Genomic DNA, 27,512 nt, shown 5'->3' with positions numbered 1-27,512 from the left:
ATCAGAGAAAGAAAAACGTGTCTTTGTCAAAAACATTATCGAGGGCACTGTACTATGTGCCAAATTCATACTACAAACACAAACAATTGCATAGCAAAAACAACTGAAAAATTCAAAAACATCTTTGGGGGGAAAAAAATTTCTAACGTATTACACGATCATCTTTTATAATTTTCCTTGTATTAGTATAAGCTCAGGAATATTTGAAATGATAAAAATAATGCCCTGGGAAAAGAAAGCCAAAAAACAGTAAACCTGATCAAGAGTTTAAAAAAAAAATTCAAAAAAATTCACTGAATGACATTATGCCTGACTGCAAGCTGACAGTCTAGAAACGGTCTAGAAACATGTTTTCAAGGCAGGTGAATTTTAGCGTGTAACTGTGGGAATCAAGCTTATCAAAATAATAAAAATTAAAAAAAAAAAAAAAAAAAAAAAAAAAGTCAACACACACCTGCTATTGTTATTACCACTTTTACCCCACTAAAGAGATCATTCATAAATACTGTAGCTCCGGGTATGCTTTGTGATCTCAATTATGTGACTGATCAGATGAGTTTTAATTATTCACCTTGTAGTTTCATGAAGTCGTAAGAGGATATGGCATGATGAATCGCTTTTTATTACCATGTCCTGAACAAACCCTAGAAAGGAACAGTGTTGGTATTTATTCTCTGATTGTGTCGAACATGTCCACAGATGTGCATTTAAGCATCTATCTATTTTCTAACTGGGTTTATACAGTTCAAAGTTGTTGGGGAAATGCATATAGGACAATGTGAACAGCTGTAGCAAGTAAAAGTCAAGGGAACTTTCTAAACAAAGTGGCTATTTGGCTGGTCTTCATTGGCATTGAAATGAGCTGCTCCATTTGTTAATACCAAAATAACATTTATTTAGTACTTCAAACTACAAGCCACTGTGATTATGCCAATTAGCAGGACAGCAAACATCATTGCTAAATACGGATAAGCAAACATTAAACTTGCATCATTTGGCTGGTTTCCAAATGCAACAAATGTTACTGTAGGTCCAGTTAATATTCTAGTTGGGCTAGTACACAGGCCGAGAAATAACTTTAAACAGCTCAACAAAATGTTTTACAGGAGTTATGATATAATACTCTAGGTCAGGGGTGTCGAACTTCAGTCCTGGAGGGCTGCAGTGGCTGCAGGTTTTCAATCTAATCACCTTCTTAATTAGTGACCTGTTTTTGCTGCTATTTAACTTCTTTTGCCTTAGTTTTAAATTAACTCGACTCAGACCCCTTAGTTCTTTCTGTTTCCTTAATTAGCAGCCAAACAATAATGAGACACAAAACGAGCAAACAGGTGACCAGCTAACCACATTATCTGAACAAAGAAAGGTGAGGGTCTCAGTAAGGTTGATCTCTCAGGTTAATAATCAGAAACAGAAAATCAACAGTTTGGGAAATGTCTGCTGTAGCAAAATGAGAGCAGCAGCAAGCCGTGGAATTAAGTAACAGGTTTAATTAACAGCAAGAACTCGCTTCTCATTAAGAAACTGGTTGGAGTGAAATTGGTTGGAGTTTGAAACCCCAGTTTAGCTGGTCATCTTTTGGCTCGTTTCACGTCTCATTTCTGTTTGGCTGCCATTTAATGAAAAAAAGAATAAATTGAGAGGATTGAATCCTTAAAAACAGGGCTATTAAAATTCAGGGGAAAGGAGTTAATTAGCAGTGAAAACTGGCCACAGATTAGGAAAACGGTTAGAATGAAAACCTGCAGCCACTGCAGCCCTCCAGCCCTGGAGTTCGTCACCTGTGCTCTAGGTTAACAAAAAGCTGACAAGATTAATTTCATGCAGGAAGCTTAAGCTTGGACAAATCAAATAAATAAATGAGACATTTGGAAAATTTAAGCTCCAGGATTTTATGATATTTGAAAATTGACTTAATTTGCCTAATCATTTACACTTCAGCATGTTTTTAACAAGCTAACAATGCAAATATAAACCTAAAAGAGTGATTTTCTGAAGAATTAAATAATTTCAATTAAAATTTCCTAAAATGTCTTGGAATTCATGAATTCAACAGTACAAATATAATGTTTGAATTTTTATGCTTAGTAAGCAGTACTTTTCAGTTACTGGAGAGAAATTGTCAGAATAATTTTAGAAAGTGCCTTTGGTAAGATAAACCTATACTGAATCCCCTTTAGATAATAAAATTCCCTGCCCCCCCCCCTTTTTTTTTTAAAAATATAGGGGGGTCCCCACATCCATCACACATTAAAATTCAAGTCCTACTTAGTATTTTAGCATTAATGAATGTCAATACTAGTTTACTTAAGTGCAGTGGCGTTTTGTAATGCAGGTGGACTGGGGCACCGTCCCCCAAATATTTTGAAAACTCGACTTAAATTAATTCGGTAATGTGAAATAACCATGAAATAAATTTGTTTATTTGCACAACATTCTTGGTGTCAGTGCATGTCAACATCCATTAAAAATTGGTTCTGACTTGTATCTGTTTAACTTGGGTGAATACCTATATTTCCTGAGTGAAGGGCACTGGCCAAATGAGAGTGTATGTATGCAAGTCCTTGATCTTTTGGCAAGCAGGTGACCTGAGGCAGCCCTTAAATTGGTTGCTTTCAGATTTCAGCTCTCTGCACCTAAGATACTCCTACATTTATTGGCAGTAAATTAGAATTGTTAAGTTTTTTTTAATCTAATGTGATTGGACAGTTGACACACTATTTCATGTTCAGTTTACACCCACCATTAACACAACTACAGATGAGCGAGCATAACTTTTGAAAGATGGCAACTTCAAGTAGAACTTCAGAAATCAAAGAAAATTTGGTTATTTCTTTAATGAAACACCTCTTCATAAATCGTTCACAGGAAGAACAAAAGAAGACAAAACAGCCAGGATCGGACCGACCTGGCATAAGATTTCAGCAGCAGGCGAATGATCAATGTTGAGCTTACACACAGACTTCTTCTCACACAAGCTCCACAGGTGGTCTAGACCTGTCTGAGGAGGAAAGGTCTACCAGGAGAAGCTGACATAAAAGCAGTTTTCCGCAATTGCAATGTTAGAGCACTTCAGATGTGTCTCCTAGCTGCTACAGTCCATATGCCCTTGGTGTGTCAGCAAGCCTAACAGGGCTGGTGGACAGCAAGCACACGAGTTGCCTCTGAGGGGCTGGCAAAGGGGCGAAGCAGCTTAGATATTCCCCCAAAGTGCTTACTAAGCTTCATGTCTGCAAACTCTGATTTTAGAACTTTTTAAAATCGGCTTCTCCGGTAGTCCCACCCTTTGTGCAGTTGATTAAGTGTATGAGTTATACTGAATATGTGCTTGTAGTTAGTAAATTACTGGAGTGCCTTGGGATGATTTTTGTTATAAAAAAGTGTGCCACTACAGAAAAAACAGTTGGGAAACACTGATCTAGACAATAGTATGAGGCTACATTTTTGGCAGGCTTAGTGATATGACTCAGTTTAAATCAGAAAGTGAGAAATTTTCAAGCCCGAAGAAAAGGACAGAAAGTGAGAAATTTTCAAGCCTGAAGAAAAGGAGGGCAAAATTTATGTTGAAGGGGAATATAGATATCCTGATCGCAAAGACAGAATAAGATTTAGGTTGGACTTCTCCTGTGCATGTAGTACAAGACAGGTTGGGGAGCGAGTTATGATGCAACATATGGGGGGCTGTAGATCTTACAATGTGAACTTATGCCCAGGTAAGGTAAGCCTAGCAAACTTGCATTGGACTGGGCAGAATGGAAGCCAATGTGGAATAAAATTAGAATGGGAATGACTCTGTGGGTGTGGTAAATGATAAACTGGGATGCCAGACTTGACAAAAACCAGAGGACTAGTAACTGTATGATGTGGACTTACAGAATAAAGTAGAAATGGCCAAGGACTGGGCACGCTATTAGCAGACGCATAATAAGATTTGGATTGGACTTATGCTATGGATATACTCCAGGACAAATGAAAGTCCACATTATTGGATGATTACGGAGGTGGGGGTGTGGATATTATAGTGTGGGTTTTGGCAGATTGGGTAACTGGGCAAGACAGTAGAGGATTGGGCAAATTATAGACAGGTGTAGTATAACATTTGGATGTCAGGTGCACCCATTTCTTTTCACAACTATACAACAAGTTACGGGAAGAAAAAGGGCTCTATGGATGTCACGGACTGAAGTTTTGGAGCACAGTAGAAATGGGTAAAGCAGGCATCAGACTGGGCAGCATGATGGAAAGGCTGTAATATATTTTAGCCTGGATTTGTCCTATGAGTCTTGTACTGGACAGACCAAGTTGTGCACTGACACTATGATGAGGACCATGAGAGAATCAGGAATGACCATAGATATGAAAGGCACTGTATAATAGATAAGTGCTGCTTCAGTTTGCCCCCCCCTCCCCCCCCCCAAAAAAAAACTGTACCAAATTTTTTTCACTAGCCACCACTACTTAAATGATAGTTAGGTAACTACTTGAGGAGTAAACCAGTATTTTCTAGTTGCTGTTACAACTGTGGTATATTTGTAAAAGCTTTGGACTTAAAACCTTGAGGTTGTAGGTTCAGATCCTGGTACTGATAACAGTATGACCACAAGCAAGTCATATCATCCTGCTTGTGCTCCAAATGGAAAAACAAAAGAAATGTAACCAATGTGTCTCAGATGTTGTAAGTCACCTTGAGTCAGCCATATAAATAAATGTATCAATATTTATACATTTTATATTCTATCAAGGAAAAAAGCACAATATTGTTCAATTTAATAATGGAAATACTACTAATGAAAAGCGGTTTAACAGAATCTCTGTTTGCCATTGTATCAAATAGGAAATGGTATCTAATTAAAATTCTGTTATGTGGATATGTACAGTAAGGAAGCCATAAGATAGATAGATGTGTGTATATTATCTAATATTATATATATATATATATATATATATATATATATATATATATATATATATACACACACACACACGTAAATACAGTACATACGTTCCAAAACTCTGGACGCGACCCAATTTGGTCGCAACCCGAATGTAATTTCCCCATAAGATTGTATGTAAATACAATTAATCTGTTCCAGACCGAAATCCAACGCCCGACTCATCCGACATGGGTAAATTGACCATCGGACAAGCGTGTTTTTTCTGGTTTCAGTTGGCCGCGGACAAGTGCAAGAGACAAGAGAAAAATAATTATATGTGCTGTACTTTCAAATTTTAAACATTTGGGTACGTACTTTGTGCGGAAACAGTCTACTTAAGCATGTTCTTCATGTCTGAAATCGGTCTTCAATATTGTTTACAAAATGACGGCTGATTTTTCAAAGGGGAAGCACTCTTATGGTCTTACATAAGTATTTTACCCTACTATTTACACGTTTGGAGATGCTGTCATTTTTTTCATGCTGACATTACGATGTAATCTGATGATTTTTCATTTTAATCAATAACTTTCATATATTACCAGTAACGGCGTACTACACGATAATGTGCAGTGAATACACTTGACTTGAGCATTCCTAGTTTTCATCCTCTTTCTCTGTCTCTGTTTAGCATTCGTTTGCTCAGAGGTTGATGCGCTTGCTGCTTCCTGAGCAGCTCTTCTTTTCTCCACCCTAGCGGATCACTGCTTCCCTTCTTCCGTTGGCATCTTTTCGCGTTAAAACTGATTAAGTTAGTTTTTGTGTTGCAATTACTTAGTACGTTTTCTTTAATTTTTCACTTAAGCTGGCACTTAAGTCTTCGATCTGCCACAAGAATGATAAGCGAAGGTGGTGGGGAATGAGAACGGCACATATACGCATGCGCCGCACGGCCTCCCTGCTGCATGGTGCTGAGAGTTGATTCAACAATAAAATAAAATAAAATTGAAGAGTAATACAAATCATCACCCCGAAAGCGGATAGTAGACGTCACGTAGTATATGTGTACCAAATTTCAAGTCAATAGGTGAAACAGTTTGCGAGCTACAGGTGACTTAAAATCCTGGACAAACGAACAGCCACGGTAGCGTATTATAGAAGACGATTGATAAAATTCATTGTTTCTACATAAAAATGCGGTCATTTTACTTACAATGCAAATGTTTTCACCACATAAAGTTTGTTAGGCAGTTAATCTTTCCTGAAATTTGCGATTTCGCGTAGGTTGTGATATATTGAGGAGTTAAGAAATTTATTGCGTGACAACATCAATTTTGTTGAGAGGTCTATAGATCGTTTTTGATTAGAGAATTTTTCATATAAAACAAGTTGGTTTCACGCTGTCAGTTTATTAAAAATAAAGAAGAAAACATTCCAACGGTTTCCAAATGTTATGAAATATCTATAAAAATCTTCACTTAGACGTGATTATTTTTTCTTCTTGTGAGAGATTATTCTCCAATATGAATTTAGTAAAGAGTTCTCTAACAACCCGCCTGACTCAGGAAAACCTTCAAAACCAGATGCGCATTGTTGTTAATGGCAAACCTTTAGAAGAGTATGACCCACTACCAGCTGTGGAATTCCGGCTGTCATCTGGCAACAGGCACATCACTCATAAAAACCTGAAAAGTCATCAGCAATCCACTTCTGCAGGACCATCAGTCCAGGAACCATGCAGTTCAGCTCAAGCAGAAATGAACAGCATTCAGCCCATGCTGTCTGAGATGGTAAAGATTCTTGGGGGAGAAGATGTTGCAAGACAAAAGCTGAAGAACATGGCAAAAAATGAATCAGGACAGTGTTCTGTTATGTAACTGTAATATGTGAAACAGAACTAGTGTAGCTATAATGAAGGCACTGTTTATTAGTGAGTTAAAATGATAAGGGAATCTTTTATATAATGTTCTAGAGCAAGGTGGCAAAATACTACTCCCTGAAAGAACTTTTTTCAGTTTTAAAATGGAAGGCAGTTTTGGTATCAATAAAAGAGATCAGAAAAAATAAACTATTTTTCACTTTGGTTATTTGTTTGTTTATGGGCAAGTGAATTTAACTGGCGGACAAGAAGATTGTCTAAGTTTACTTGTCCGTGGACAAGTAGAAAAAAAATTTGATTTCCACACCCCTGTATATGTAATTATATATAAATTTTTAAGCACAAAAATAGTTAATTATACCATAGAATGCACAGTGTAATAGTAAACTAAATGTAAAAACACTGAACAACACTGAGAAAACCTTGAACAACAGAGAAAACTAACATTGTTAAAGAGTTCGCGCTAGACTCTTACAAACAGCTCGCTGTAAACACTTCATGAGTTTTACGCACAGAGAAAAAAAATTAAATGCTACTTCTCTTCCAAAACTTTTCAAACCATCCTCTACTGGCTTTAAATTCCTCACCTTCGCCACTTGAAGGAGGATTTTTTTTTTTTCAGTAAATCACCATGAATCTTCCTGGCTTTCTCGTATATGATCGCCTCGCTTACGCTATCCCCTGCAAGTTGCTTCTAATTCAACCACACTAGCAACAGTTTTTCCACCTCTTCCAGCATTTGAGGCCTCTGCTTGGTTAACATTTGTAACTCCTTTTGCAACATCAGCTGCTTTGTTAGGCCCTGTATACGCAAACAAAAGAAAATGGGAGACGGAGAATGGGAAATCATTGGCGCATACGAACGCGTGTATGGAAACTGGCCACCAGTGTTTTTGTTTGCCACCAGATGGTGTGGTCGTGAACAGATGCAAAATTTTGCCAAACTTTTTGATCGTAACACGATTTGTGCGTGTTCGGAAACGTTCTACTGTATATATCCATCCATCCATTATCCAACCCGGTATATCTTAACTACAGGGTCACGGGGGTCTGCTGGAGCCAGTCCCAGCCAACACAGGGCGCAGGGGCAGGAAACAAACCCTGGGCATGGTGCCAGCCCACCACAGGGCACACACACACGCACACACACACCCCAAGTACACACTAGGGACAATTTAGAATCGCCAATGCACCTAACCTGCATAGTATACACATAATGTACAAATGCAGTATATAAATCCACACACATATATACAGTATATCTCCATACACACACACAAATATAAATTGCACAAGTTTTTTTGTTTTGTGTAATTTTATGAGCTTTGGGTAATTAGAAATATATACAAAATAAAAGTAAAAAACACACTAAATGCAGAGCCAACTGAGAGACACAAGTTCAGCCATGTTAGCAGGCAGATAGAAAAACAACTTAGAGATGTACAGACACATGCCATACACTGTTTTGACAGTAAACTATCAAACTTTAAGTGCTGCTTTGTAAACAGACTTCTAATAGTTTTTTTTTTTTTTTTAGTAAGTGTAATATCAGTGTGCTGGGGCTTCAAGAAAACGGGGTGGGGTTTAAAGAGTTAAGACCTTCAACTCAGCACTTTGTAGAAGCCCCCTTTGGCAGAAATTACAACTTCAAATCAGGCAAGTCTCTACAAGCTTTGCCAACCTGGACTGGGGCAGATCATCCCAAATCCTGGTAGAGAGAATTCTTAAGCACCATTACATTAGATGGGAAGCATCTGTAGACAGCCATTTTCAGGTCTTTCCATTGATGTTCTATGGGTTTAGGTCTGGGCTTTGGCCGACAAGTGGTGATGTTGCTACCAACGTGTTTCACCTTAGGGATGGTATTAAGCAGGCAATAAGTAGTTCCTGGTCTTTGCCAGACATAATGCTTAGATCTCAATTTTAGTATTATCAGACCAGAGAATCTTTTTCTTCATGCTCTCAAGAGTCCTTTGAATTACATTTAGCAAATTCCAAGTAGGCTGTTATATATCTTATACTCAAAGAGTGGCTTCTATCTAGCCACTTTACCATAAATGCCTAATATATGGAAAACAGCTGAGATGGTCATCCTTCAGGTTCTCCCATCTCAGCAGATGACTTCTGAAGCTCTGCAAGCATGACCATTGGGTTTTTGGTCTCCTACCTGACCAATGCCCTTCTTATCCGGTTTTTCAGTTTGGCCAGATGCTCAACTCTAAGAAGTGTCCTGGTGGTTCCTCCAATTCACAGTTATTGAGGCCACTTTACCCCTGAGAATAGTTAAAACTTCAGAAGTGGATTTATATCCTTGCCTTCATCTATGCCTTACTACAATATTATCATGAAGGTCTACAGGATGTTCCTTGAACTTCATGGTTTGGGTTCTGTTCTCACATACACTGTAAATCGTAGGACCCTTTATACACAGGTGTTTGCCTTTCTAAACTATGTCCAGTCAGTTCAATTTGCCATAGGTGAACTCCAGTCAAGTTTTAGACAGATCTCAAGGATAATCAAACCAAACAGGATGCATTTGACCACAATGAGGAGTGTCACAGCAGAGGGTTGGTATACATATATAAATGAATGATTTCAGTTTTTGATGTAGAAATTTGCAAACCTTTCTGTTTTCACTTTATCATTATGGGTTACTGAATGTAGATTATTCTCTAGAGGTATTTTGCCCTGCCCCATTGAGCCTATGAAGCCATCTCACTCTGTTTCCAACGTCTGGCAATGTAAAGTTTAAAACGTGACAATTTCATAGAAAGTTACAGTTCATTTAACTAGTCATGTTACAATCACAGCTACATCTACCCAAATTATTGATAAAACTGGGCACTGCAGTAATTATTAATCTATTACAGCTGATGAAACAGTGAGCAGCATATGTTTAAAGAGATGTATCTCTTCACTCACGATCATCAAAACACTGTAGGCCACTTGGAACAAAAACCATAAAGGCCAATCTTAAGTTTTCATTTACTTCCATTTCCCAAGAGCTTGCACCAAATTTCATTTTACTGTACAAGGAATGGGACAGCACGGTGGCGCAGTGGGTAGCGCTGCTGCCTCGTAGTTAGGAGACCCGGCTTCTCCCTGTGTCTGCGTGGGTTTCCTCCAGGTACTCTGGTTTCCTCCCACAGTCCAAAGACATACAGGTTAGGTGCATTGGCAATTCTAAATTGTCCCTAGTGTGTTTGCTAGGTGTGTGTGTGTGTGTGTGTGCGTGCCCTGCCCGGGGTTTGTTTCCTGCCTTGCGCCCTGTGTTCGCTGGGATTGGCTCCAGCAGACCCCCGTGACCCTGTAGTTAAGATATAGCAGGTTGGATAATGGATGGATGAATGGATGTAGAAGGAATTATACACAATACAGTAATCCCTCGCTATATCGCGCTTCGCCCTTCGCGGCTTCACTCCATCGCGGATTTTATATGTAAGCATATTTAAATATATATCGCGGATTTTTCGCTGCTTCGCGGGTTTTTGAGGACAATGGGTCTTTTAATTTCTGGTACATGCTTCCTCAGTTGGTTTGCCCAGTTGATTTCATACAAGGGATGCTATTGGCAGATGGCTGAGAAGCTACCCGGTTTACTTTTCTCTGTCTCTTGCGCTGACTATCTGTGATCCTGACGTAGGGGGTGTGAGCAGGGGGGCTGTTTGCACACCTAGACGATACGGACGCTCGTCTAAAAATGCTGAAAGATTATCTTCACTTTGCTATCTTCTGTGTGCAGCTTTTAAGTATGCTGCACGGTGCTTCGCATACTTAAAAGCTCAAAGGGCACGTATTGATTTTTTAATCTGTCTCTCTCTATCTCTCTCTAACTCTCTCTCTCTGCTCCTGACGGAGGGGGTGTGAGCTGCCGCCTTCAACAGCTTTGTGCCGCGGTGCTTCGCATACTTACAAGCCAAACAGCCATATTGATTTATTTGCTCCTTTGAAGAGGAAGATATGTTTGCATTCTTTTAATTGTGAGACTGAACTGTCATCTCTGTCTTGTTATGGAGCACAGTTTAAACTTTTGAAAAAGAGACAAATGTTTGTTTGCAGTGTTTGAATAACGTTCCTGTCTCTCTACAACCTCCTGTGTTTCTGCGCAAATCTGTGACCCAAGCATGACAATATAAAAATAACCATATAAACATATGGTTTCTACTTCGCGGATTTTCTTATTTCGCGGGTGGCTCTGGAACGCAACCCCCGCGATGGAGGAGGGATTACTGTACTACTTAGTGCATTTCTATAAGTTATCAGACAATATAAACTACAGTGGAACCTCGGTTTGCGAGTAACTTCGTTTACGAGTGTTTTGCAAGACGAGCTAAAATTTTTAATAAATTTTGACTTGATAAATGAGCGAGGTCTTGCAGTATGAGTAGTATGTATACGCTTTGTCTGCTGAACATCATGTGATCACAACTGTGCTGATGGTTCTTCTCTCTCTCTCTTGCTGCATGATTGTGGGCATTCGTCTCCTATTCTCCGTCTGAGTAGGCGTGCCTCACTCATATAGTCAACATCCGTACGAGCGTATACTGTTTACTACAGCATTGTGACTGCGTGTGTGTGTGTTGTGACGTGCGAGTCCCCGTCTTGCACCCCAAAACACAAAGCTGAGTGTCAGTACTTTAGCAAAACCAACTTTATTCAGCTTGAAACAGCAACAGCGCGGTTATTTATTGTAGCGGGATCTGCCACTCTCCTATACACAGACACAGCAGTCAGGCAGAGTCGTGGCCAAGTAGTACTGTACCCTGCGCATTTATAATGTTCCTTGTATCACCCATCGACGGCAGACGCTTATAGCATGTCCACGATCTTTTCGGGTTCGCTTTTACGGCGAACTGCTACAGCGTTGGGAGACTGCAATTGCTTTGTCGTCCCGTTGGGTGGAATCCCACAAGAGTTTAGAAACTCACACCAGCCATGATTCGTTTCAAAGGTAAAGTGCAGGTTAATTTGTTTTATGTATTTTTACTTTATATTTTGTATTAATCATTTTTATATGAATAGTTTTGGGTTGTTGAACATTTCATCTGAGTTTCCATTATTTCTTATGGGGAAATTCACTTTGATATACGAGTGTTTTGGACTGCAAGCACGTTTCCGGAACAAATTATGCTTGCAAACCGAGGTTCCACTGTACTTAAAACATACTGTACTTCTATGTTAGTCCAAGGCCACTATCTTTGTCAGACTAGTCACTTTGGCAGTAATGGTGACACAAGAACTAATATTTCAGTACTAATTTGGTATCAAAGTTCTGAAAATGTAGCAGAACCGTTTCTTTAACAGCTTTGGTAGTACTCCAAAAATTGGTACTGCACTCCTGCATGATAGCAAATAAAAAAAATACTTTGGAAAGCACAATTCATGAGAAATATGTTAGTGAAACTATATATAAAAACAACCCACAATGTTGATGCTAGAGCACCACATCAACACATTTCAAAAACAAAAACAGCAGAAGACATGTCTAGAAAGCCTTTGTGTTTGAGACAGGAGAATTTCAGTGTACAAGTGCAGGAATTGTACTTGTTACTTAAAAAAATAAAAATATATAACACACACAGGCTCGCGTTATTGACACTTTTACTCCATTAAGAAATTAGTTCAGAAACAGATTTCTGCATGCTTTAAAAGCAAAATACCGTATATACTCACGTATAAGTCAGGTCTTGAAACCCAAAAAATCGATTATAAAATCAGACCCTGACTTATACGCCCGTTCAAAAATGCAACACAAAAAAAAAACAAAAAAACTTTAACATCTTCTTGCCTCCTCCAATCTCACATCAGTTTCTCAGATGCATCGAATTTTGTTGCAGCAGCACAGTTACCAATTTCTTTCGATACTTCAACATTTAATTTAAAACCAGCTTCATATTTTCTTCTAATCGAACACTCCACAGTAGATATGGGATGCTCTTACAATAAAGGCGTATGAGGGTGTGAGATACAAAAAACACAAATCAGTGCAAACGTTGCTTTGAAATAGTTTGTGTATTACCGTGTGGTTATGCAGGCACAACACATAGGGGAAAAAAAGGCAGTGTGCTCCGTGGTTACTCTCTCAGGTGGGTGTTACCATATCATAATGTCTAGGACCAATAGCATGAGTTTTCCGCATTTGACTTATACGACCGACACAAAATACCAGAAATTATACAGTAAAATCATGTCCTGACTTATCCGCAGGAGAACTTATCTGCGAGTATATACGGTAGCTTTACCAATCAAATTAGGTGTAATCATTTAACTTGTACTGTCATGCATTTCTAAGAGGATATGAAAAGATAATGAAATTAATCACTTTCAACAGTGTTTGACACAGTCCTAAAAATGACCTGAGGCTTTGCACTTATTTTCCAATTGTAATGAGCACATCCGTTTATTTTGTAACAGATATATACAGCTCATGGTCGCAGGGGAGAGGGACCTTGCATGTACCCACAGTTACTCAAATATGTCTGTGAGTTCTGGGAAGACTAGCAGCATGAACAAGAAATCACTGAGGTAAACAAACAAAGTAGCCATTTGATTTTTCTACACAGACAATGATGAGGTGCTCCATTTGTTAATACCAAAATAAAAATGATTTAGTGTTTCAAAGGTACAAAGGACAAGGCACATCTTCCTATTAAAATGACAAGTACTGTGTTAACAGAGATGCAAAATCACTGAAATACTCAACAGGACAAACAAAACAGCATACTTCATTGCTAAATACAAATCTGCAAATGATGAATTTGTGTCATTCGTCATTTGAAGGCACACTGTACGTTAAGTAAAAGCACACATTATTTGAATGGTGCATTTAAGAACGTAATGCTTTCTCACAATTATAAATGCACTGAGTACAGGTAATAACTGCCCAAGTTTATAATAAAAAAAAAATTTAAAAAAAGGGACAGATTTCAGAATTATGAGCTTGACATTTGAAAATATTACTCTTTAGTAATATTTTTTTAAACAGCCTATGATGAAAATATTAAACCTAACTAAACCTAAATATTTTACAAACTTAACTGACAAACCACACTTTACAGCATGTTTTTCTTTAGAGTTTGTTTTAATGGAAATATCTGGAATCATCTTGGAATTCACCAATTCAACAGTGTGTGTATATGTATATATGTGTGTGTGTGTGTGTATATGTAAATATGCACAAACATGCTTGAAATTTAGTGTGGATTTTAAGCAGCATATTTCTGGGCAGAAGATAAAATGTCACATGTTCACTTGCTCAGGTAGTTCAAGAAGATATTCTTTATGAACCCATTAAAAAATTCCCCCATCCCAGATTATGAACTACATTTGTATTACACAGGGAGGATCCCCATCTCTGCCACATTAAAAATCAAGCCTTGCATTGTATTTTGACATTTATAAATACCCTACTATCAATTAAGCAATAAAATATTAGTAACTATTTGATGGATATACCAGTATTTTAAAGCTGCTGTTAATTTTAGCATTTATATTGTATTACAGAAAAAAAGGCACAATATTGTTCACTTCAATAATTGAGGTACTTTAATAAAAAGCCACTGAATGCAATTTCTATTTTTGTCATATTATCAAAAGGTATAGAGTACTATAAAATTTGCTGGTTTTGGTATCAAATACCAAAATTCTGGCATTGTGACATTCCTATTTGACAGTACGGATAATCCGATTGACTATTCAAACTCTTTAAAGTAATGACTTTCAATGGAAAATCTGCAAGAGCTCCTGTGGTATTATTAGTATAGGCCTTTAATGGAATACTTCATAGACATATAGATCAACTGGATATACATAATGATGCCCCAATAATTCAGCCGCCAATCTAAATCAGCCAATTTTTGACTCAATATGATTCAATTGATGATTGATATATTGGCAGATCTCAAGAACTGTTATGTTGCTGTGCTCATTTATGCAAAGTACTTCAGTACTTGAGAAAATGCATGTCATTTTGTTGCCAGAACTCTTACTGTAAACAGAACTGCCAGGCAAACGTAAGGAGAGAAACAAAACCAAAATACTATTTTTTATATTAAGCAAAATGGAACAATAAATCTTAGCCTATGCATGAAGACGAACGGCAGATGTATGTGTGTTCCAGATGAGCTTGGAGTGAAAGAAAAGGAGCCTCACCAACAGAGAGGCATGTCTTTGTCAGTAATCAAAAGAAAATCTTCATTAATGAGTTCAAATACTTTGATTTTGTTCTTTAATTAAAACAGACACTCCTTTTCCAAGAGTGCACAGCAAACGAGCATGCATTTAGTATAGCAATTTATATTTTAAATAAGAATAATAAAAACAAAAATAAAATTTCCCTTGCTTCTTAGTAAACAATTGGATTTATTAGCTTAAAAGCCAAATTTGCCTAATTTACTTGTAAATTTTTAAAGTATGTTAGAGTTTACTTTCCTGATAATCATCTTATGAAAATGTCATTTTATTAGAACAGAAGCTTGAAATTCTGACATTTTGTTGTGGATTATGGATAAATGTACATGTGTTACTAATTTTTAAAAAGTACGTATTTTAAAGGAATTACATTTATTTTAATATTTGTATGGTCACTTAACAATACACCTTAACAGATACTGACCGATCCATATTTGAATTGTAAAAAATACCAAACACTATAATACAGATCTTAACATTAGAATCCCTAACACTTATGATTTTTTTTTATGTTCATGACCTTCTTAAATTTTCCTTACATACACCAAGAAACTCGTAGCTCCTTATAACTGTGTGGCCCGCTTTTGTTTTACAAATGTGTAGATTAGCAGAACGCAGCCCGCTACAACCCCTCCCCCCATTCAGTCAGATGAAGGCATCGCCCTGCTGCAATCCTCACAGCTTAAGCCTGTGTTGGAAGTGTTTATCTGATGATGCATTTGTAAGGAATTATATAGGTAATGAAATCCCTACATTTCATTTATGTTCCGTGTCTACAACGATCTGTGTAAATATAGAATGACAGAGGAAATGTGAGGCAAGAAATGCTGAACACACAGCTAAAACAGAAAATGCATTTATAGGTTATAGTAATAACAAAATATTTTCATGTTACAGTAATAACAATTTTGACATGTTGATGTGAAATGTAAGATGTGTGAAGACTGAAGCCCAAATATCCAATAAACACTTTCACAAAAGGTGTAACAAAACAAGTACACTTTTATTCAAGAATAAAACCGAAGAAAACGAAATTGCTCAACTGACATGTTGAAACCCAACTATCAGTCGGTACAAAGTAAAAGACATCCACATACGTGTGTGTCTGCTTGTTTCATGTTCAACCAGTTGTCACAGTTGTAAGGCTACTCAGATGGTGTAATGGAAAAGCAACCTTGAGGTAATAGATTTGAATCTCTATTTGAAGCTGCTATTATTATCATATAATAAAACATACATTTGATGCGAGTCTAACATCCTGTGTAAATCTATGATATTTGTAAAAGTTAGAGCTGAAACGATAAAAGCAGACATACAAATGCAGATCAATCATTTCTTCTTGGTATGTTGCTAAGTAAACAGACACCACAATGTCTATGGTGGATATTACTTTCTTTACACACAGACATTTACATCAACAACTCATCTGAATGTTTTTTTTTCATCGTTTTATTCTTAGATAACACTATAAATACAGATCTTAAGGATTCTAAATTGCAGAAGCATAGTGTAAAAAACTTAGGAAGTAGTGCTGAGTGGTATACCGATTCATACCGAACACCGTTTTTTTATTTTTGTTATGACTAGGAGGCTTCGCCCCCTGCTTGCTTTGCTCGCCAACCCCCATGTTTGGTTTTCCAGACACACTTTTAAGATTTTTTTTTTCTTTGAATTGTTGCTATTTCATTAGTTTCACTTTTATTTCAGAACTTATGTAAAAACAATATTTGTAATCTTTCGAGTCCAAATATGCTGAATCTTTTAAATGAGGTCAGTGAGACATGTGTTTAATGACTTTGTCAGGTTAGAAATAATGAAAACTGGAATTCAAAAGACTCAAAGAAAAAACATAGGCGTGAAACACATGCAGAGCAAGATACAGAATATGAAAGCAGAAAAAAACGAAAGTGTCAAAAAAAAAGTAAACATCGCATTAGCGCAAAAAAAGAGAAATTATTACTCGGAGAAATAACTAAAAGGCGAATAGAGATTGAATATATGGACACAGGTGATATGTCAGAAGTATGTAAACATTGTAAGGCTTTGAAGTTTAAGTCAGAGAATTTCAAAAACGTGTTTTATCTCACATGCATTTATTGATTACTTTGCAAAAAAAATTATTAACTAATATGTAGATCGCTTTGTCTGTGCTGAAATTCCATACAGAGAAACCTATCCTGAATTATCTCTAACCTGCTCTGCTCTGCATGTGGTTGGCCCTTTTGTTTTGTAACCTCTTTATGACGTTTTACTTTGTTTTCTACTCTGTCTTTTATTTCTGACCTTGCTTTGTCCTGCTTTTTATTCAATGACACCTGGTCCGTGGTGATTATTTTCCCTTTTTCGAGTATTAATTTCCATTTGTTTGCGCTACTGCAATCTTTACATTCTTTTTTTATACTTTCTAATTTTCCTACTTTTATATTCTTTAACTTTCTCCACATTTGAATCGTACGTACTTTTTTTTTTTTTGGAGCCTTTCGAATTCAACTTCTTTCATAATCTGCTCTGCGTGTGTATAGCGCCAACGTTTGTGAATGTCTTTATGAAGTTCTACTTTGTCTTTTACTCTGTCTTTAATTCTGAGCCCGATTGGACGTGCTTGGTTTCAATTCCACTTGTTACAGGCTGATAATTACTTGCCTTATTTTATGAATTTGCACCTAGATTATTTTTTCTTTCCAACGCTTTTGAGTCTCTTTTCTCCGCGCTGCTTTCTTCTTCGCTTATTTGTCAACGTTTCATTTATAACGTATTGTCCTTATACGCTTTATACGTGCTGAGACCCTGGATATGTATGTGCTCAAATCCTTCACAAGACTGAATGTTTTGCTGCACTGTTGTCTTATTTGATAGATTGTAAGTAGGGCATGTCTTGCAAGAATCTCATGTTTTACGTCATAGCGAGACGGTCCTGGGTCAATCTCTTGGCACAATGTGTCATGTTTACGGTCCTCGCAAGACGCACCGTGGCCAATCTCTTTAGTTTCGCGGGTCTTTTAAATGTCTTCCGTGAAGATCACGTATCGTAGCCTTGCTTTTGCTTTCCAGGATTTTTTTTTTTTTAATAATAGAGAGAGATGGATTTTTCTTATACCACAACACCGGTTTAAATTGCCTAAACAACGTTCAGAACGTGGCACAGCGGGAAACTGTTTAAGGGGGACCTTTTTCACTGCTACACTCATACAATTGAATACATGCGTTAGTGGAGGTGTTGCGCAGGGGCTCTTTTTCACTGCTACACTACTAATCAGGCATACAACGGAGTACATGCGGTACTGGAGGTATTGCGTGGTGAAAATGGACAGAGAACATTCCGAAACTGAAGCTGTAGCAGACAAATAAAGTTGAACATGATGACACAGAAGAACTTTTGCTGAAAAAAGGAGTCACATCTGTTGTCTGGAGATACTTTGAATTTAAAAGGTCGGATGTGGACCATTATGTTCAAATGTGTGAATAATGTTTCTATACTACTGGATAATATTGCAAACCAATTTGTACTTGTTTTATATTTTTCAATACTGTATAATGTACCTGGGTACTGTGTAATAGTGTGACGACATGTTGAGACTTTATTTTCGACATTTCCACTTTAATCTCGAAGCTTATGAGAGAATAAAGTCGTCATGTTGACTTTATTCTTGACATTTCTACTTTATTCTCGCCGTTTATGTCGAGATTACAGTTGACATGTTGACTTTATTCTCGTAATTTGTTATTAAAGTAGAACATTGTAAACTTAACTTCATCTTAAAATGAATATTTAATTTACTATGTGTTATGTAGCACATTAAATGCTTTGTGTTATGTTCCCCGAGCCATGTTAAACTGACTTCCTCTTGCACTAAGAGGAGGCGCAGGCAGCACACAGAATACATTAATTTCATGATATTCCTGCTCCCTGAACATTTAGAATGCTAAGATAAGTACTTGATATAATTTTCATGATGAAATGCATTAAAGCATGTATTGATCATGTGGGGGCATAGTGGCATAGAGGTTGCACTGCTGCCTCGCAGCAAAGGGGTCCCGGGTGTTCCCTGCTTTGAATTTGCATGTTTTTTTGGTGGGTTTACTCAGCGTGCTTCAGTTTCCTTTCAAAGTCATGTAGGATGTGGGGTTTTGTTATGCTATATTAACCCTGCTAATGTATGTATTGCTCGTATCCACCCTGTGATGTGCTGGCGCCCCGTTCAGGATTTGCTCCTGCCTCGAACACAATGTATGCTGGGATGGGCGCAATCCTGAATGGATGGCATATTTAAACATGTATAACGAAGATTTTTTTTAAGTTCTGAACACTCCGTGGTCTAAGTTTATAACTAGTTTTAATTTCACAAAGACGTTTATCGTGTGGTGATTGGTTATGTGGAGAAAGAAAAAGGATAGGAGCTGGGGGTTTAATACATCAGATAGAGACAGCATGCATGCAATAAAGAAAGCTCGCTCAGAAGAACATCAATTGATTTCCATGTTCGTGTCTCTGACCACCAGATCACGAACCCAACATTTACACAATATTTAAGTTAAACCTGTGCGATACCCATTCATACATCCAGTTTTTTGATGCCTCATCACACCTGCCATAAAGTTTACACTGAACATACACCTGGGGACCCCTTACTGCGAGAGAGCAGCACTACAGCCTCACTACCGCGCATGTTTAATACCTACTTTAATGCATTTCATCATGAAAATGATATCAAGTATTTATATTAGCATTCTAAATTTTCAGAGAGCAGGAATATCATGAAATGAATGTATTCTGTGCGGCGATAGCTGCCTGTGTCTCCTCTTAGTGCGGAGGAAGTCAGTTTAAGAAGCACGTAGCGATTAAAAACTGGGTCGGGGAACACAACACAAAGCATTTAATGTGCTACATTAACATATAATGGGGTTTGACAAAATCTAGTGAATTAAACACTGATTTAGGATGAAGTTTAGTTTACGACATTCTACTTTAATGACAAAATAAACTGAGAATAAAGTGGAAATGTCGATTTTAATCTCGACATAAGCGTCAAGATTAAAGTGGAAATGTCGAGAATAAAGTCAACATGTCGACTTTATTCTTGACATATACAGTGGGGCAAAAAAGTATTTAGTCAGCCACCAATTGTACAAGTTCTCCCACTTAAAAAGATGAGAGAGGCCTGTAATTTTCATCATAGGTATACCTCAACTATGAGACACAAAATGAGAAAACAAAATCCAGAAAATCACATTGTCTGATTTTTGAAGAATTTATTTGCAAATTATGGTGGAAAATAAGTATTTGGTCAATAACAAAAGTTCATCTCAATACTCTGTTATATACCCTTTGTTGGCAATGACAGAGGTCAAACGTTTTCTGTAAGTCTTCACAAGGTTTTCACACACTGTTGCTGGTATTTTGACCCATTCCTCCATGCAGATCTCCTCTAGAGCAGTGATGTTTTGGGGCTGTCGCTGAGCAACACGGACTTTCAACTCCCTCCAAAGATTTTCTATGGGGTTGAGATCTGGAGACTGGCTAGGCCACTCCAGGACCTTGAAATGCTTCTTACGAAGCCAGTCCTTCGTTACCCGGGCGGTGTGTTTGGGATCATTGTCATGCTGAAAGACCCAGCCACGTTTCATCTTCAATGCCCTTGCTGATGGAAGGAGGTTTTCACTCAAAATCTGACAATACATGGCCCCATTCATTCTTTCCTTTACACGGATCAGTCGTCCTGGTCCCTTTTCAGAAAAACAGCCCCAAAGCATGATGTTTCCACCCCCATGCTTTACAGTAGGTATGGTGTTCTTTGGATGCAACTCAGCATTCTTTCTTCTCCAAACACGACGAGTAGAGTTTTTTCATCTCACCATATGACATTCTCCCAATCCTCTTCTGGATCATCTAAATGCTCTCTAGCAAACTTCAGACGGGCCTGCACACGTACTGGCTTAAGCAGGGGGACACGTCTGGCACTGCAGGATTTGAGTCCCTGGCGGCGTAGTGTGTTACGGATGGTAGCCTTTGTTACTTTGGTCCCAGCTCTCTGCAGGTCATTCACTAGGTCCCCCCGTGTGGTTCTGGGATTTTTGCTAACTGTTCTTGTGATCATTTTGACCCCAGGGGGTGAGATCTTGCGTGGAGCCCCAGATCGAGGGAGATTATCAGTGGTCTTGTATGTCTTCCATTTTCTAATAATTGCTCCCACAGTTGATTTCTTCACATCAAGCTGCTTACCTATTGCAGATTCAGCCTTCCCAGCCTGGTGCAGGTCTACAATTTTGTTTCTGGTGTCCTTTGACAGCTCTTTGGTCTTGGCCAAGTTTAGAGTGTGACTGTTTGAGGTTGTGGACAGGTGTCTTTTATATTGATAACGAGTTCAAACAGGTGCCATTAATACAGGTAACGAGTGGAGGACAGAGGAGCCTCTTACACAGGTCTGTGAGCCAGAAATCTTGCTTGTTTGTAGGTGACCAAATACTTATTTTCCACCATAATTTGCAAATAAATTCTTTAAAAATCAGACAATGTGATTTTCTGGATTTTTTTTCCTCATTTTGTCTCTCATAGTTGAGGTATACCTATGATGAATATTACAAGCCTCTCTCATCTTTTTAAGTGGGAGAACTTGCACAATTGGTGGCTGACTAAATACTTTTTTGCCCCACTGTAGTTTTTTTTTCCTTCACTGTGGCCCTAATACGATTCCGTAGGGCTATACCACAAATAGCATTATAAATGCAAGTTGCAGTTTTATTATTTATGTATATAGCTTAGCTTGAAGCAAGGTCCATGTTAATGCAATTTGCCTTAATGATGGTTCAGCTGGTAAAGATGTCTCACCAAATTGCACTTATTTTATTTTTATGTGGTGAATACTGTGTAATGCACCTATGCTTGAAGTCTTGGAAGTAACAGTATTATTACTGGAAGTTGCACTATTATTTATTTTATTATTATTTATCAGTTATTAGTTTAAATATTATGCAGTTTAATGATGGTAAAGTTGTTTAAAAAGTCACTTTAACGTGTCAGTGGACAGAGATTGTTAACATTAACAGAAAGTGTAGTTGGTTTACAAAAAACATTCACTATTTATTCCTTTTCTAAGACATGTTCAGTGCAATACAACTTTTGACAAGCACCTCTGAATATTTTACTAAGTCTAAATGCCTCTTTGGTTGGTTGAAAATATGTTGTCAAAATTTTATCTTAAGTTGTTTGCAAAATTTGTTCAATAAAAATGTTCTATATTTTGACTGCAACTGTCATGCAATGTGATTCCTTCTCTTCATTAGTGCCACCCCCTTGAAAACTATCACTTTATGGGGCCATGCAAACCTGTATTAACACTTGTGTGCACATTAAAATGTTTTTTGTACAATGCTCATGACAGTGGAATAGGTTATTCTTAGCCAGTCTTCTGCATTAATTGCAGTGGAAAATGTGGTTAACATCGACTCATGCATGGGAAAAAAATACCGTTGAATACCGTGAAACTGGTATAATTTTGAAAAATACCGTGATATAGAATTTTCTTCATACCGCCCAGTACTAGGATGAAGAAAGAAAGAAATTATAAGAAATCAGAAGAAGCAACTCTGGTTTCGCTTTTAACTATTCCAAGTATAGGGTCACTCCAGCTAGGACAAGCAATTTTAACATTTAACGCCTTCTTTGAGTAGTAAATTACAATTTAGACTTTTCAGTATTTATGATATGTGCATTAAATGTTTGAATATTTAAAATAATAATTACATAAAATTCAATATTGACTTGTCAAAGTGAATTATGGCAATCGGTAGTGATATATACAGAGTGCCTTCCTCACTTACTGACTTCTACTTAGACCATGCAGCCTCTATTTTAAAGACATATTCACATCAAGAAAAAATTTTACTGGAGTATTTTATCGGATTTACATGTGATGCTAACTTAAAAAAAAAATTATGTTCAATCTCATCTTTGTCCAACAAATTTTCAGAAAGTCCTATAAAAGATTTACAAAAAGTAAAAAATTTTCAATTCTTCTTCAGTGTAAAATTCTAGGCCTCTTTAATAATGTACTATTTTATGATATTATTGTAGTACATATGCATGAGATACCAACACAAATTCCTCACAATAATTCTATTATTTAAAGTTCTTTCATTATTTAATTCTTTAAACTGTGCACTGAAGGAAAAAAAATACAACTCAAATTTACTTTTGCACATTAATGAATAGAAAACATATAAAAGCATACACTTCCTGCAGTAAGGTTAACAAAGTTTACTCACAGTTTACCCTTTAAAGCAATCGTATAATTCAAGACATAATATCTGCAATTAGATTAACATAAATACATTACTCCTTAAATATTGTTAATAATTAGAAACATCTACCACTAACTGATTTTTCTCTCATTCCCAATGCTTGCAGCACATTAAAAGCTGATACAAGTACCATCACTCTGCTATTTTAAGGGCAATTCCTAGAACTCTGATAGACTACTACATAACAAGGAGAAGCCATATTGTTTAAAATACATTACTACAGGATATCAGGAATGAAAAAACAGTAAAACAAAAACAAAACACACTGATGCATGAAACAAACAAGGCAACAGAATATCTAACCAAAGACCAAATAAAAGCTTTATCATCATACAGATCATTACATTTTTTTTTCTGCCGTCAGCTGCTCCCATTTATGGGTTGCCAGAACGGATCATCCATCTCCATCTATCATTATTTTTTACATCATTTTCTTCCACACCAACTGCAATCATGTCCACCCTCACCACATCCATAAACCTCCTCTTTTCCTCTTGCCTGACAGTTCCACCCTCAACATTCTTTTCCCAATGTACCCCTCATCTCTCCTCTGCACATGACCAAACCATCTCAATTTAGCTTCTCTCACTGGGTCACAGAGCTGTTGTACTTGTGTTATTCCTCTAATATACTCACTTCTAATTCTGTCTACCCTTGTTACTCTGAGCAAATATCATAGCATCTTCAACTCTGCCACTTCCAGCTCTGACTAATGTCTTTTCTTCAGTGCCAATGGCTCCAAACCATACAACATCGCTGGTCTCACTAACGTTTTATAGACCTTCTCTTTATCTCTTGTAGTTACTCTTCTATCACAAATCACTCCTGTCACACTTCTCCACCCAGTCCACCCTGCAAGCACTCTCCGTTGCTTGGGACTGTTGAACCCAAGTATTTAAATTTACCACCTCCGCTCCCTATAGTTGCACCCTTCCACCACCTCCCTCTCATTTACACACATGTACTCCATCTTACTCCAACTGACTCTCACTCCTCTTCTCTCCAATGTAGAGGTACAGGTTCGCCTCAACCTGCTATCCACTCTCACTACAGATGACAATGCCACTCATGAACATCATTGTCCATAGGGAGTCACATCTGACCTTATCTGTCAACCTGTCCATCACCACTGCAAACAAGAAAGGGCACAGAGCCAATTCTTGATGTAAGCCCACACTCACATAAATAAAAACTGCCAATATAAGCGTAGTGTATAAAATTGCAGAACACGATGTTGGTTCAATATTTAGTCTTAGCTACAACTACTCTGGAATTGTTTGACATTTTAGAAGCAGCAAATTATAATTAGTTAGAATTTTAACCTGTAAAATCTGCCATGAATAACTATCCTAACTTAAATAAATAAACAAATAAGAATATTTAACATACTGGCAAGGCAGTTCACTCAGCCAACACAACTAAAACACATCACATCTGAGAGAAAATTCAAAATGTGCCATATAAATTATTTGCATTACCTATGACTAAAATGTTAAATCAATTAATTTAAAGGAGCTTCACCCCTGAATAAATCATAGGTACTGGAACAAGGATCAAAAGAAAAACAAACTCCACTGAAATAAAAAAGCAAATAGGACAGCATAGGCACATAGATTCAGCCTGGTCACTGTCCATGCAGAACTTGCATGTTGTCCAATCAGCATATTTTTTTTCTCTTAACAGTTTTATTCCCATGTTCCCAAAGAGTTGTGCATTGATTGGTAACGCATTAATCTGTGATTCCAAATTTGCTGTGGATGAATGTGGGTTCTGTGATGGGCCAACAACCCGTCTAGGGTTGACTCCTGGCTTGCGCTTAATATGTCCAGGATTTCTTTCCATCCCCTAAACTAAACAAAGCAGGTCTGAAAAGGTTATGCCGATATGTAAATAAGAAAATTGTAACAATGACAAAGATAAATCCATTGTATAATTGTAGGATGTGAATAACTTTTCACTTCTCATTTTACACTAAACTAAAAATGACTGATTGTGATGAATTATCTCCTTCAATCATTTGAAACATTGTACAAAACAACAAGATAAGGAAAAAACATCTAGAACTGAAAAGTAACACAAATTAGTGTTGGAACAGTACTAAAATTTTGAGTTTGGTATTGACACCAACTTTTGGACCTCAGTGCTGGTACCAAGACAGTTCCAAAACAAATAGCACGTAACTCCAAAACCCCTAGTCTTACTCCACCCTTCCTGGTGAGATGCACCATCACACCACACTACGGATTGCTTCTCTCTTAAAAACAGTGAAGTAAATTTTTCTCAGTGAAGAACAGATGGCCCTGAGACAAGGGAGAGCTGGTGCAAGTCCCTCATGAAGTCCTAATTATATCGAAGCAATTGGGGTGTATTATTTGATGACATTTTAATGCAAAGTTTCATTACACGTTTTTGCAAATTCTGAGTAGTCAAATTATCAGACATGTTTATATATGCAGTTCACTCAATTTTCCACACAGACTTTGAGTCTATCGAGACAGCATCAGGCAGAAGGCTGGACAATGAGCCAATAAATTACAGAATACACTCATAGCAACATTCAATCACAAAGGCCAAATTAAGTTTACAAACAACCTGGTTTATCTATCTTTGGGATGTGGGATGAAACCGAGGTACACTGGAAATAAATTTGAAATGCCAATTCGACCAAGCTGAGAAATTGCGTGCTACTCAAGATGTCTAAAACAGAACTCTCTTAACAGTAAGAAAAACCATAAGGTATGTGGTAACAAAAAATAAACCAAATGCAGACTCTAGGCTAACAAACTTGTTTTGACGAAGTTGACAGACACCAAGTTACTTTGTACACCATTTAAACATAAAAAATGTCTTTCACATAAATAAAAACTTCATTCACATTGTTTAACTTTTTTTCTCCCTTTGCTTGAGGATTTCAAGAAAATAAACAAATGGACTGATGGATTAAACTATGCAAATTCCTATGTACCAAATTTCCCTACTTGGACACGACATTTTCATTTTGTTTCAGGATATATGCAAGTAACATGTTCTTCACAAAAAGGGGTATAAATTTGATAAACTACAGACTACCTGAATAGTTCTTTTCTACAATTGCACCAATTACAGCAGTGAGACGTCTGTGTAATTACATCACATTTCCTAGATTTCTATAGTTCGAAGAAGAAGAAAAAGAAACACTAAATAATTTATATTGTCAATGATCTTAAAGTCTCAGCACTATGGCTACAGATGCCACTTCGTACAACTAGTATTCAAGTTAGAATTCTCAGTCAGGTTATTGTGTACGTGGAGTCTGAGAATTCTCCCATGTCTGTGTTAGCTTCCATCTCACTTCCCCAAAACATGTGCAAGTTAGGTTAACTGGCGACTGTGATTTGGCCCCAGTAGGAGCATGTGCATGAGCGTAATTTGTAGGGCTGGGTCCTGTCCTGAACCTCCAGTGCTTCTGGGATAATGTCAGACCCCTTAGGACCCTAAACTGTATTAAGTGGTCTTGAGAATATTATAGCTTCAAACTCAATGGCAACCTTGACATTTCAATACCAATGCTAAATAAATAAACAAAAGCAATACAAAAAACTGTGTCACTATAACTTCACCATACATTAGTGGTTACTTCAGTTTATTCCCTTCATTTATCCCAAAAAAATAATTTCCTTAACAGTTATTTCAGGATGGAGATAATGGGGAAAATGTCTAGAAGTTCATGTGGTTATGTATCATTCAGAAACGGGCCTAACCTTGCACATAAAAAGAACACAAAGATAAAAAAAAATCAACTTGGTAAAATGTAGGCGTTCAAAGCAAAACTGCATTCAACTGCATGTCTTTCGACATAGGCATTACATATAAATGACAGCTACTATTAACCAATGTCAAGTTTTGAAAATGGACGTTATTAAAGGTATGGCTTCGGATTTACTCGGATGCTCATTTCACCTCAAACCCAAAAGCAATCAACAACTTGGAGTGCCGAGTTAAAAATGTAAACTAAAGGACCACACTGTAGTTTTGATATATATGCTATGATCAAGCCCCCACTGTGCCAATAGTATTCGACAAATGCAACAAAAGGTTAATCGATTTGGTACAGTTTTTTTTTTTTTTTATGATTTTGCTCCACTGACAGCATTTTCAAGGTTCAGATTCAATGAAAGATACTACCCTAAAGACATTCCAAAACCAAAAGGCCTTACAAGTAATGTGAATAAGCCAAATAATTTTGAAATACAACCACTCAACCTCGTTAGGTGCAAACACATAAAACATGC

The 27,512-nt window shown here is 37.2% G+C and overlaps 1 protein-coding gene across 1 annotated transcript in view; it reads right to left on the bottom strand.

Annotated features, from left to right (window-relative positions):
• Window positions 1-27,512, bottom strand: part of ptenb (phosphatase and tensin homolog B) — a 125,765-nt gene that overhangs the window by 96,908 nt on the left and 1,345 nt on the right. The gene's annotated exons all lie outside the window — the stretch shown is intronic.

This window comes from Erpetoichthys calabaricus, chromosome 2 (assembly GCF_900747795.2).
Source record: "Erpetoichthys calabaricus chromosome 2, fErpCal1.3, whole genome shotgun sequence".
In the NCBI taxonomy this organism is placed as follows: Eukaryota; Metazoa; Chordata; class Cladistia; order Polypteriformes; family Polypteridae; genus Erpetoichthys; species Erpetoichthys calabaricus.
The sequence above is the reverse complement of the archived record's forward strand: the minus strand, read 5'-3'. Positions and strand labels throughout refer to the sequence as shown.